This window comes from Mus musculus, chromosome 3 (assembly GCF_000001635.26).
Source record: "Mus musculus strain C57BL/6J chromosome 3, GRCm38.p6 C57BL/6J".
Taxonomy (NCBI): domain Eukaryota; kingdom Metazoa; phylum Chordata; class Mammalia; order Rodentia; family Muridae; genus Mus; species Mus musculus.
The window spans coordinates 37382667-37395582 of NC_000069.6; the positions used below are offsets into that span (position 1 = coordinate 37382667).

General features: G+C 44.2%; 1 protein-coding gene across 2 annotated transcripts in view; it reads left to right on the forward strand.

The window, feature by feature from the left end:
- Positions 1–12916, forward strand: part of Fgf2 (fibroblast growth factor 2) — a 61630-nt gene that overhangs the window by 34190 nt on the left and 14524 nt on the right. The window lies entirely within an intron of this gene.

Consider the following 12916-nt stretch of genomic DNA (forward strand, 5'->3'; position numbering starts at 1 on the left):
TCACAAATAATTTATAGATCTAGATGCACAGGCTAAAAAGGCTAATTCTCAAACTGTAAGTAGAGATTTTGAGCAGTTGGCTGATTTTTTTTTTTTTACATTAAATTTTAAACTTTGGGAGAGGTAGATTTCATCTCCAGCTACCCCCTCCCCACCTCTACGTTAAGTTCTTACGAATGTGTAGTTCTGTATCTCAGACATAGAGTTGATATCAACACAACGAAGACATAGAATATCCCTGCCTTAGTGATTTTCCTGTTGCTGTGATAAAATAACACGCTGACAAAAATCAACTTAAAGGAGAAAGGGTTTGCTTTGGTTCCCAGTTCCAGGGGACACAGTCCATGGCCGGCAGAAGACAGGGGATGCATGGTGGCAGGACCAGAGGCTGGCTGCTCACATTGCAACCAATACTCAAAAAGTAGAGGGTGGTCAGGAAATGGAGACAAGCTATAAAGTCTCAAATCCTCCAGCAAGGCTCCACTTCCTAAAGGTTCCACAACCTTCTCAGTAGCTGGGGACCAAGTGTTTGAAAACACATGGGGCCATGGAGACATTGCATTCAAACCGCAGTTTGAATGTGCCTGGCAGCCACAGTCTGTTTTCCATTACTGCGATTCCTGGGCTGCCTATTTTTAGAAACACGTTAGGGATATTTCTCCATTGAACACATACAGGACTAATGACTTTTATAGAGGAAGCCAGGTGTTTATTTATAGCTTCATGTGCTCCGCACTGCCTTGGTTTGCCCTGCCTGAAGACAGTGTGGGGTTTTGAAGTCTAGATTTTTGAGGCATCGATATTAAAGCTATTGCTGTCATAAAATGCCCCTGCTGGAGGCTGACAGCATTTTCTCACTTGAATTGTATGAGCCAGAAAGCAGGCCAGAGAGAGTCCATGGTGGCTGCATTTGGGACTCCTGGGTCTCTGAGGTAGTCAGCAGGGAAGGGGGGCGGAGGGCTCTGGTGAGATGGCTTGGTGGTTGAGAGCACTTGCTGTTCTCACAGAGGACTTGAACTCTAGTCCCAACACCCACATGGAGGCTCACAGTGTCCTGTAATTCCAGCTCCAGGGGACCTGGTGCCCTCTTCTGGCATCTGTGGGCACCCACATGTGTATGTGCACCCCTCCCATATATACATAATTTAAAAACAAATTTACTGAAAAGACAGACAAGGGAAATACTTGTCTTCATCCGCTTGTGACTGTTCACTGAGCAGGGCCCAGCGCTCTCTCTGTTCATCTCTGCACTGTGTCCACCTTGACTATGGGTTGTATCCAGAGCTTCAGAATGTCTGTGTGATTTAAATGAAGCCACTGGAGATGTAAGAGCCAGACAAGCCGCTGTGTTAGCTGGGGAATGCCACCATAGGGACTGATTTTAAGCAGCCTAGACTCCTAGATTACCCACTTTGCTGTAAGGTTTGGGGGAATTGCTCATGTGTTAGGAAACCTTAGATTTGATCAGGACCAAAAGACTGTCTAGGAGAGAGCAAGTATGAACTGCAAAAATATGTCTGGGACATTGTTTTGAAAGTTTCATTTCTGGCCACATGTGGTGGTACATGCCTTTAATCCCGGCACTCAAAATATAGGTAGATCTCTGTGAGTTTGGGGCTAGCCTGGTCTACGTCATGAGTTCCAGGCTAGCCAGGGCTACCCAGTAAGACCCTTCCTCCTCTCCCATGCCTCACACCATGAAAAAGAGTGTTGTCTCTCCTATCCATAATCATATTGTAGTCAGCCCGACTCCCTACATCATATGACGTTCCTAATCTCACTGTGGCCAAGAGTAATATCACAGAAGCAGTGCAGATCCTACACAGGTTCTCAGGCTCAGCGCAGCCTTCTGCAATAGCCAAGTGTTTTCTCCGTGCAGGCGAGAGGGTCAGGGCTACTGTGAGGTCAAGCTGCAGTAGGTCCAGCCTTTCCTTAAAAGTCAGCATTATAGTTTTAGCAAATGTTGTGCATCTGACGTCCTTCTGCGTGATTTTCTGACTGCTACAGCCGAGTCTTGCTCTCCTAGGTCTCTTGCAGGGGTTGTTTCTGTTCACAGTTCCAAAAGCCTTGCCCAGGTAAAGGCCTGTAGATGAGCTCTAGCCTGTTATCTGGCTTCAGAGCTGTGATAGCGAAGGTCTCTGAGGCCTCAAGGGATCCTGGCTTTGGTGAGTCCTTATGGCTCCCCACTCCCTACCTCTGACCTCTCAGTTTGATGCTACCTTGGGAGAGAAGTGATTGTGATCAACAGTTTTCTCTGTGCAAGTCCTAGACACACTTTGGCATGACCGTTTTTAATTTTTAAAGGAGTTATATTTATTTAGGTAACAGGACATGCATTGCCCTGTGCACATGGAAGCCAGACACAGGACAACTTTTGAGAGTCAGTTCTCTTGTTCTACCATGTGGGTCCTAGCCTTGAGCTCAGAGGGTCGTCATCCTTGGTGGCAGGCAGCCTTGTCCTCTGAGTAATCCCATTTTCCTAACCAGTGGTCTGAGATGTGTGTACGGAGTGGCTGTTACTTGCTGTTACGTTAGGTAGCTTTGCCTACTTTGGTAGTTCTGAACTTCATCTTGAAAAGCTTCACTTTGGAGTAATTTTAGATTATGGAGAGTCAGATGGTGTCACAGTTGCTCTGTACCCTTCCTTCTTTCTTTTCCAAGACTGATTGCTTATGGAGCAATTGCCTTTTTCAAAACTAAAACACAGGGATATAGCCCCGTGAGCTAAACCACAGCCTTACGTGGATCTTGCCACTCTAGCCACTGGTTCCGTCTTTTCTGTTCTAGGACCCAGGCCAGGCTACCGTGGTGTGTTGAGCCTCTTGATTTTTAACGTGCAAAATGGTCCCATCTGCAAATAATCAGTGTTCTCTTAGTTTCTGAATCTGTATGCATGGGCTTGGTATGTGTATTATGGTGTCTGTGTATATGGTATGTGAGTACATGTGTGATGTGTATGTGTACTCCTATATTTATGGTGTGTGGAGTATATGTATATGGCATACTTATGATATGTATGTATATGGTGTGTGGGCTCTTGCTCTAAATGGATGGACTGAATGGCTTCTCTCACACAGACTCAGCTTGCTGTTTCTTCCACATGTGTTAAAGCACTATAGAATCTGCCCATTTCTTTTGTTTTGTTTTTGTTTTTGTTTGTTTTGTTTTGTTTTTGTTTTTGTTTTTGTTTTTGGCTTTTTTCTTTTATTGATTTTTTTTTCCTTTTTGAAAATTAGATATTTTCTTTATTTACATTTCAAATGTTATCCCTTTTCCTATTTCCCCTCCCAAAATCCCCCATCCCATTCTCCCTCCCCCTGCTCACTAACTACCCACTCCCACTTCCTTGTCCTGGCACTCCCCTACACTGGGGCATCGAGCCTCACAGGACCAAGGGCCTCTCCTCTCATTGATGTCCCACAAGGCCATCCTCTGATACATATGCAGCTGGAATCATGGGTCCCTCCATGTGTATTCTTTGATTGCTGGTTTGGTCCCTGGGAGCTCTGGGGGTACTGGTTGGTTCATATTGTTGTTCTTCCTATGGGATTGCAAACCCCTTCAGCCGCCCATTCCTTTTGCTCAGTGTCTGCGCTGTCTTCTCGAGGGAGCCGTCACTCTCTCATGCTCCCCAACTGCTCTGGGTTCAGCCTGTGCTCCCCAGAAAGCCACTATTAAACATCTCCCCTTCACTCACGGCATGTCTTGTTTGAGATGCACATTTCTAGAACTGATTGCCCTCTGGAATTGACTATTTGGATTCTCTATGGGTACTCTGTCGGGAACATCTTGCCTTCTTCAGTCAACTTAGTCCTTAACCTTTCTCAGCTTCCCAAGACAGAAATGTCTGTCTGTCTGTCTGCCTGCCTGTCTTTCTCTCCCTCTCTTCCCTCCCCTGCCTCCTATTTTCCTTCCTTGCCTCTATCTTTTCTTGTTTCTACTCTTGGTAATTATGCCCCCAAGCCTTTCTTTTGTGTTGTGTGTTGACTACTCTCAGGCTTACTGCATCTTTAGATCTCCCCTCCTCCTCCTTCTCTCTCTCTCTCTCTCTCTCTCTCTCTCTCTCTCTCTCTCTCTCTCTCTCTCTCTCTCTCTCTCTCTCTCTCTCTCTCATCTTACTACCACACTCCTCAACACAGAATCTGAGCATCCCCAGTGCTCTGTGGGTGGTATGTAAGATGCTCTCTTGTCTCTTTTCTTGATCAACTGCTAATTCCTTGTCCACTCAGCTTTCTTTGTTCCCAGGAAACCTCTGATCTCTCAGGCTAGGGTAGGTACATCTTCTGATGTGTGATGTACATATCTCTTATTTACATCCCGGTTCATATAAAGCCCAGCCCCCCAGCCCTGTCAGCTTATATACCAGAGGCTTGGTTACCAGCTCATGGGCTCCAGGAAAGGTGAGAGGATCTTGAAAGGCTGTAGCTTCACCAATGAATGAATCTGTGGTTGGATGGACTTTTCGGTGACAGGTGTTTGGGCCCGGTTACAGGATGCTGGTCACACGTATCTTCTCACTTGCCCTTTCTTGCTGCCTCTCAGCTTCCTACTGACATGAGGTGAGATGCTCCACCCCACCCTGCTTCTCAGCTTCCCACTGACATGAGATGGGATGCTCCACCCCACCCTGCTTCTCCACCCACAGCAGGCCCAGAGCAACAGAGCCAACTGTGCTGCTCAGTTTTTGTCAACTTAACATAGAGTAACCGGGAGAGAGGGGACTTCAGGTGAGGACTTGCTTCCGTTGGATTAGCCTGTGGGCAATTTCTTATTAATGATTGACATGGGGGTGGTACCACCCCTAGGAAGGCTGAGCGAATCAGGGAGAGCAAGCTAGAAGGTAAGGTTTCTCTTTAGTGCCTGTTTCAGTTCCTGTGTCAGGTTCCTCATGGCTTCGCTAAAGGGTAGACCACAAGGTGTAAACTGAAATAAGCTTTTCCTTCTCTATTGCTGTGAAGAGACACCGTGACCATGGCAACCCTCATAAAAGAAAGTATTTAACTGGGGCCTGCTTGTGACTTCAGAGGTTTAGTCCATTATCGTCATGGTGGGAAGCATGGCGGCACACAGGCAGACATGGTGCTGCAGTAGCTCTGTAAGCGGTCTACATCTAAGGCACCGGGCCTGGCGTGAGCTTCTGCAACCTCAAAGCCCCAAGTGGCACACCTACTCCAACAAGGCCACACCTCCTAATAGTTCCACTCCCTGGTGACCAAGCATTCAATTCCGTGAGCCTACTGCAGCCATTCTTATTGACACCGCCACACCTAAGTTGTTTTTGGTCAGTGTTTTATGACAGCACCAGAAAAATCACACTGGGACATCAAGTGACTCAATCCCCTGCCTCCATGAGCCAATTTATAATATAATCTTTTCTGCTGGAAGTTGTTTTTCTCATCCATTTGGAGACAGTCTCTCGCTGCCTTGGATCTCACCAAGTAAAATAGACTGGCTGGCCAGGGAGCTGCTTGTCTCCAGCTCCCAGTGGAGTTACAAGGAAACTGCACAGTGCCCAGCTTTATATGTGGGTTCTGGAGATGGAACATAGGTTCTTGTATTAGATAAAGCTCTTTTACCAACAACACCTCCCCAGACTTCAATGTCACTGAACATCATGTTGATTTGAGTGGAAAAAAAATAAAAACCTTCCTGGGCAGAATCAATTTATTTGGATTGTGCAAGTCTAGTGGGCATGTCAGCGAGGAGGGCATACCATGCTGGTTGTGAAGTGGTTGTGGTGATAATAGGTATGAAAATACATTTTAGGGGCTGGAGAGATGGCTCAGTGGTTAAGAGCACTGCTAAGGGTCTAAAGGTCCTGAGGTCAAATCCGAGAAACCACATGGTGGCTCACAACCATCTGTAATGAGACTCCCTCTTCTGGAGTGTCTGAAGACAGTTACAGTGTACTTACATATAATAAACGAATAAATAAATCCTTAAAAAAATAAAAGAAAATATATTTTGTGATGTCTACCTGATCTAAAAGTTCAAGCTTATTGGTAATGCCATGTTTTTGATGCAGTTAAATCTCTGTGTCAGTTTTTTGTTTCAAATACTTCAGACTGTCATTCACTACGTGTGTAAGACGCCTGACCTCTTGCCGTAGTGGACTGTGCTGATCATTGCTGATTGGACTTTTTGCCTTGGTTGGTTGAGGCTGTCATGTGTTATAGATGCCATCCCGGCTTGTGTGTGTTAAGTTCACCTCACATTTTCCTTATCTATTTTCACTTTCAACTTGCCTGCATCTTTCCACCCACACTATAACAGCAAGGTAACAGGAATCAGTAAATGCTTCAATGGTTTCAGTCCCCCAATTAAAAGACATAGACTAACAGATTTCTATCAGAAAACAGGCTCCACCTTTCTGCTTCATCGGAGAAACACACCTCACCATCAAGGACAAGGGCAGATGTCACCTTAGAGTAAAAGGGCTGAGCATGGCTATGCACCAGCTTTTGTGATGCATGCACTTAGTATATTTCTGTTTGAGTTCAGCTCAGCTATGACGTGTCTTTAAAGGAAATCTGTGCCTTTGTGATATACCCAACTCTGGTTACTTTTTAAACCTCTGTGTTCACTGCTTAGTGGGTAAAGTCTGACAGCATTCAGGCACATGTCACCTGAGAGGTCTGTAAAGGAAGCTGAGTGAGTAGCCCTGAGTGGTGACATTTACCCTGAGGCCAACACATTGTACACACATTGATGCCACAGTCACTGTTGGGACTGGAAATGCACGTTCGGAGTGAGCAGTGAGCTGGACCTGAGGGAAAGCTTGTTGAGAGGAGCCAAGGGGAGGCTGGTGACAGACTGTGCAGCCCTGCCCTTGGCCTTGCACATAGCCCAAGCTAGAGAGGTCACCAGTTCACAGGTGACTTCACAGGTCACCAATCCTGGAGTACCTGAGATCTAGCCTGGTGACTGGCACATAATCATCACTAGAATCCGGCTTCTTTGCTTTTCCTAGTGATATTGTGAAATTTTCTGCCTGTGTTTGTTTAGGTCCTGTGTTTTGATTGTATTCTTTTAATTCCATATTATATTTTCAATCCAGTAGAAGAGGTTGGCCCAAGTAACTGCAAGCCTAACTGAGGCCAATGCCCTCTGGAGCCAGTGGTGATTTGCACAGAGAGAGCAGGAAATAATATGCCCATTAATTTTTTTTGTAGTATGAAATTATCAAATATATCTAATGTAGGGTGGAATCATGAGATACCATGTTTCTCATAGATTTGAAACACATCAGTGGTGTTTTACGTATCCTACCTACACCATCCAGATACTCATACTGCCAGAGGATTTTTAAGCTAATCTCATATATTAGTTCACATTTTATGCATATAATAATTTTCTGATAGGAAAAAAGCATGGTATGATGACTGCAACACTGTAATACCTAGCAGTTTGAATAATTATTACAGAGTCTTACAGAAGCTGCCTAGGGCTGTCTCCCCAGCTTCTTGTAAACAGTGGGAGGTTACTTTACCTTATGATCACACTTCATTGGCTTCTCCAATTTTGAACTGTCATCGGGTGTTTACCCTCTGAGCAGTGTTCAGGTGGATGGACCCCTCGGTTGTTTGTACTGAAGGACTGATGACTTCCTTTTTTTTTTCCTGGGACCAAACACATTTGATGAGCACTCTGTACCCAACCCTGTTATAATGACTTACATCATAGGTTTGGCTGGGCAAAGTTGTAAGGAGTTTGGCAGTAAGGTTTGGTAGTATTCTCTGTTTGAAGTGGCCCTCCTGGGCTTGCATGTTTGACTATCTTGTTCCCAGCGGGATGCTGTTTGGGGACTCCCCTGAGCCGGGTTGGTAGAGCTGGGTCACTGGAGGTGATGGCCTGTCCCTACTTCTGGTCCTGTTTCTACTTGATGATTTACCAAGATGGAAGATGTGCGGTCCCATTGACTCACTCTAGCGCGCGCTCGACTGGCCAGGAAGAACGACGCTGCAACAGGATCCTTCTGCACACGTTTATTGGGAGAGCTTGATTGTAGAGGCGAAAAGACCTCGAGCCCAGAACTGGTGCTGCTTTTATAGGCCTAGGACAGGCGTTCTCTCTCATCTGATTGGTTAACTTGTCTCTCATCTGATTGGTTAACTTGTCTCTCATCTGATTGGTTAACTTGTCTCTCATCTGATTGGTTAACTTTTGTCAATTCTCAAAACCTCACCTTGGCAAAAGAACCTTTACTGGCTATGTATGTGTGGTGGCCAGCTGTAGCCAACTGCCACTCTGCAACTGCCACTCTGCAACTGCCACTCTGCAACTGCCACTCTGTAACTGCCACTCTGTAACTGCCACTCTGTAACTGCCACTCTGTAACTGCCACTCTTCAACGGCTTCCCACATCTCCTCCTTTTTGTTTTAATAAAATGAGGCTGGTCTAGGCCTGTGCAATTACGTCCATCCGCCGTGGCTCCTGTTTTAATTTTTTTTTTAATTTTTTTTTTTTTTTTTTTAGATTTATTTATTATATGTAAGTACTCTGTAGCTGTCTTCAGACACACCAGAAGAGGGCGTCAGATCTCATTTTGGATGGTTGTGAGCCACCATGTGGTTGCTGGGATTTGAACTCCGGACCTTTGGAAGAGCAGTCGGGTACTCTTACCCACTGAGCCATCTCACCAGCCCTTTTCTTTTTTTTTTTTAATTTTTTTTTTTTTTTTTTTTTTTTCGTGGCTCCTGTTTTAGGTCATTCCTCTAATGTCACAGCCTTTCCTGTCATAGGGTAACCCTATCGCCACTGGGCCCCGTGTCTTAGGTTGGTCTGTGCATGAGGAAAGTTGCCCGTCTCTGGATACCGCAGTGCTGTGTGACAGTAACTGCTAAATGACCTAGGGCGAACTCTGCAAAAGAGGCCAGCCAAAAAATGAATTAGTGGGGAAATCATGATCACCCTATTGATGTGCAAGGGCTGATCAATGATCATTGAGTCTCTCTCATCCCAGTGTCGTGGGGTGCAAGAGCAGAGAACTCAGATGCCGACTAATTCTTGAGCATAGATAACCAACCTTCAGGGGAGGTGCCGTTTTCAATAGCTAAAAGTGCCTGAGTTATAATCACCTTGTCATGTTTTTGTTGGGTTCTGAATTTGCATACCAACCAGAGCATGAACACCAGTCCACAGCATATGGCAGCACCAAACAAAATCACTCCCACCCATTCCTTAAAGTAAGAAAAAGCAGAGGTAAGCCAAGAGGTAAAGTCTCCGAGGGTCACTGGTTCCACTCTGGTCCCATTAAGGTTCAGGATCTGCATCTGCAGCCTCCTCTGCAACCTTTCCAGCTCCTGCGACCAGTTCCCCTTCAGGTAATTCGATAGGTCTGTACTTTTAATAAAAGAATTATTAATATACCTATTGGGAGTAATGCACACATGCAAAGTGGATGCCACACAACTCATTTGTATGACATCCATCATCTGTTCCATGTCATGTTGTAAAATATCCATTCTCTGATTTACTAACATTAACCCTGAGGTGATATGAGAATCCACCCTTTGCAGGGTAAGCAATGCCTCAGACGTTTTTTCTGCTATCTGACTTATAGTGTCAGCAGTATTAATTTGATCTGCCCAATTAGAGATAATCTTTTTCTTAAAAAATATACAGGGTGTAAAAGGTTTATCCACATTATGCACAAAGCATAATGTATAATTTAAATGAAAACTAGTATTCTTATACACCCATGGTTCTTGAGGAGTTTGTCGTGCATAAGGCACATCCAAAAAACATTCCTTTGCAAAAAACAAAGGCTAGGTAGAAGAATTGGAATGTACCAGTAAAGGTACTGGCCATGATCTTACTATGGCCCATAAAGGTATACTTATCCTGGTTTCAATCATCAGGAGCAGGATCATCTTGGGATCCATCTTGATCTTTCACGGTCCTTGTCAGTCGCATTGGAACCCAAAGTGGATTTTCTTCACCCTGTGGAAAAACACAAATAGCTCCCCGGGACCTGATTAAGATAGGATCCGGGCCATACCATTTATTATCAAGGACATTTTTCCATTTGACCATTTCATTGGGCGATTGAGGCCATTGTCCATGCCTTTCAGCTGGTGATTTTCCAGCATCATCCAATTTTAAAAAATTAAGAGTAAATATTGCAAGGGATAGAGCCATCTTTGGCGTCATAGCCTCTATTTCCCCTTTCTGTTTTTGCAAATATTGTTTCAGAGTGCGATGGGCTCTCTCAATGTTGCCTTGGCCCTGTGGATTATAGGGTAATCCAGTAATATGTTTCACTTGCATTTGTTTGCAAAATTGGCTAAATTTAGAAGAAGTATATGCAGGACCATTATCTGTCTTTAACACTAGGGGCTTGCCCCATGCAGCCCAAGCCTCTAAGCAGTGAGATATGACATGAACTGCTTTTTCCCCTGTCAAGGGAGAGGCATGTAGGACACCAGAACTGGTATCGATGGATACATGTACATATTGTAATTTCCCAAAAGATGGGATATGTGTGACGTCCATTTGCCAAACATCTAGGGGTCGCAATCCGCGAGGATTAACACCCACGGAAGGTGCATTAATAAATTCTACACATTTACCACACTGTAGGACAATATTTCGGGCTTCTGTTCGTGTGAGCTTAAACTTTTGTCGTAATGTAGAAGCAGGGACATGATAAAGCTGATGAAAATTCTTAGCACTTTCTATAGAACTTTGTAATAGGAAAACCATGTCTCTGGTGGCTGAATCAGCAATTGCATTTCCCTTAACCATAGGTCCAGGTAATGATGTATGTGCTCTAATATGTTGAATATAAAAGGGATGCTCACGCATCAAAATACAATTTTGTATTTTCATCAAAATTTCAGATACTGGACTAGACTGCTTAAAATTTCCGGCAGTCTCTAATGCTAGAACCACATTAACTACGTAAACAGAATCAGAGATAATATTTATGGGCATAGGAAATCTTTTAAAAACTTCTAAAACCACCAAACATTCTACCAATTGAGGGGCTCCTGGTGTAAATTGCAACCTTACAGCCTTTTCATTAATTACATAACTTCCAATTCCTGTTTTGGATCCATCTGTATAAATATCGATGGCTCCCTTTATAGGGGTATTAAGGTCTAATCCAATTTATATCTCCTAATAATTTTTGAAAATCATTTAGTGTCTTTAGATGATCTTTTCTAATACTAATCTTTTGTGGGGTGACACATCGTAAAGTAATAGTGGCTCCTAAAAAATGACTAACGTCAGACTGCTGTACTTTTTCTGGTGCAATAATCAAGCCATTATTTTTTAAAGTTTCATTAAGCAAGCCATAAGCTTGCTGTATACTTCTTTCTTCAGGTCCACAAATCACAATATCGTCCATATAATGACAAATTTTTAAGGAGGGGAAACCATCCCTAACTGGTTGCAAGGCTTTTCCTACATATAACTGACATATGGTAGGGCTATTTGCCATTCCTTGAGGTAATACCCACCATTGGTACCTTTTATCAGGCTCCATATGATTAATAGAAGGCAAGGTGAATGCAAATCTAGGTTTATCTTTCTTATTTAATGGAATGGAAAAGAAACAATCTTTTAGAGGCCACTTTTCTGGCAGAGCAGATAAGAGAGACAGACCCCTCTGAATGGAGCCCATCACCTGCATCTGTGCATTAATAGCTTGCAGATCCTGTAACAACCTCCATTTGCCCAATTTCTTTCTGATAACAAAATTTTGGGTATTCCATGGAGATACAGAAGGTTGAATATGACCCAAAAGATATAGTTTTGCGCCCTTCGCTCTTAGCAGCTCATCAAGCGCTGAAAAAATTGGGTGTGACTGTGACGACCCCATACCTAGTCTTTCATGTTCCACACAGTCGCCACAACAACAAAAAAGACTCAGAAAAATTACTCCAATGGCTAGAAAAAGAAAGTAACCCATAGACTGTCCCTATTATCCTCTTACTTTCACTTTCCTCTTACTTTCACTTTCTCTCTTTCTTGTCTCCAGAGCCGGAGATCCTATTTTTCTCTTTACCGAGATCCTATTTCTTAGGAGAGCATGCTTCTCAGAGACTCACATTAATTTCTTTCTACTTACCGGTACCGCCGTTCCTCAGCTGAAGAGTTCTGAATTCACGCTGTTGAATCCTTCTCAGCAGCCTGTTTTACAGGAACCTTTATTACCACCGTTCCCCAGCTGAAGAGTTCTGAATCCACACTGGATCCTTCTCAGCAGTCTGTTTTATGGGAACCTTTATTAACCGCTCCTTCCCCGTGATGCAGTTCTGAATCCTCCCTGTAGCAGGGGGTCTTCGCTCGTGCCTGAAGATGTTTCTTTTCCCGGGTTTTCGGCACCACTTCTTGCGCGCGCTCGACTGGCCAGGAAGAACGACGCTGCAACAGGATCCTTCTGCACACGTTTATTGGGAGAGCTTGATTGTAGAGGCGAAAAGACCTCGAGCCCAGAACTGGTGCTGCTTTTATAGGCCTAGGACAGGCGTTCTCTCTCATCTGATTGGTTAACTTGTCTCTCATCTGATTGGTTAACTTGTCTCTCATCTGATTGGTTAACTTGTCTCTCATCTGATTGGTTAACTTTTGTCAATTCTCAAAACCTCACCTTGGCAAAAGAACCTTTACTGGCTATGTATGTGTGGTGGCCAGCTGTAGCCAACTGCCACTCTGCAACTGCCACTCTGCAACTGCCACTCTGTAACTGCCACTCTGTAACTGCCACTCTGTAACTGCCACTCTGTAACTGCCACTCTGTAACTGCCACTCTTCAACGGCTTCCCACAACTCACTCCCACTGACCTATTTTTTTCTTTACAGTTGAATACTATCCCATTCTGTACATATGCCACATTGTCATTGTCTATTCATTGTTGGGGACACCTAGGCTGGTTCAGTTTCCTTGCTGTAGTGAACAGAGTGACA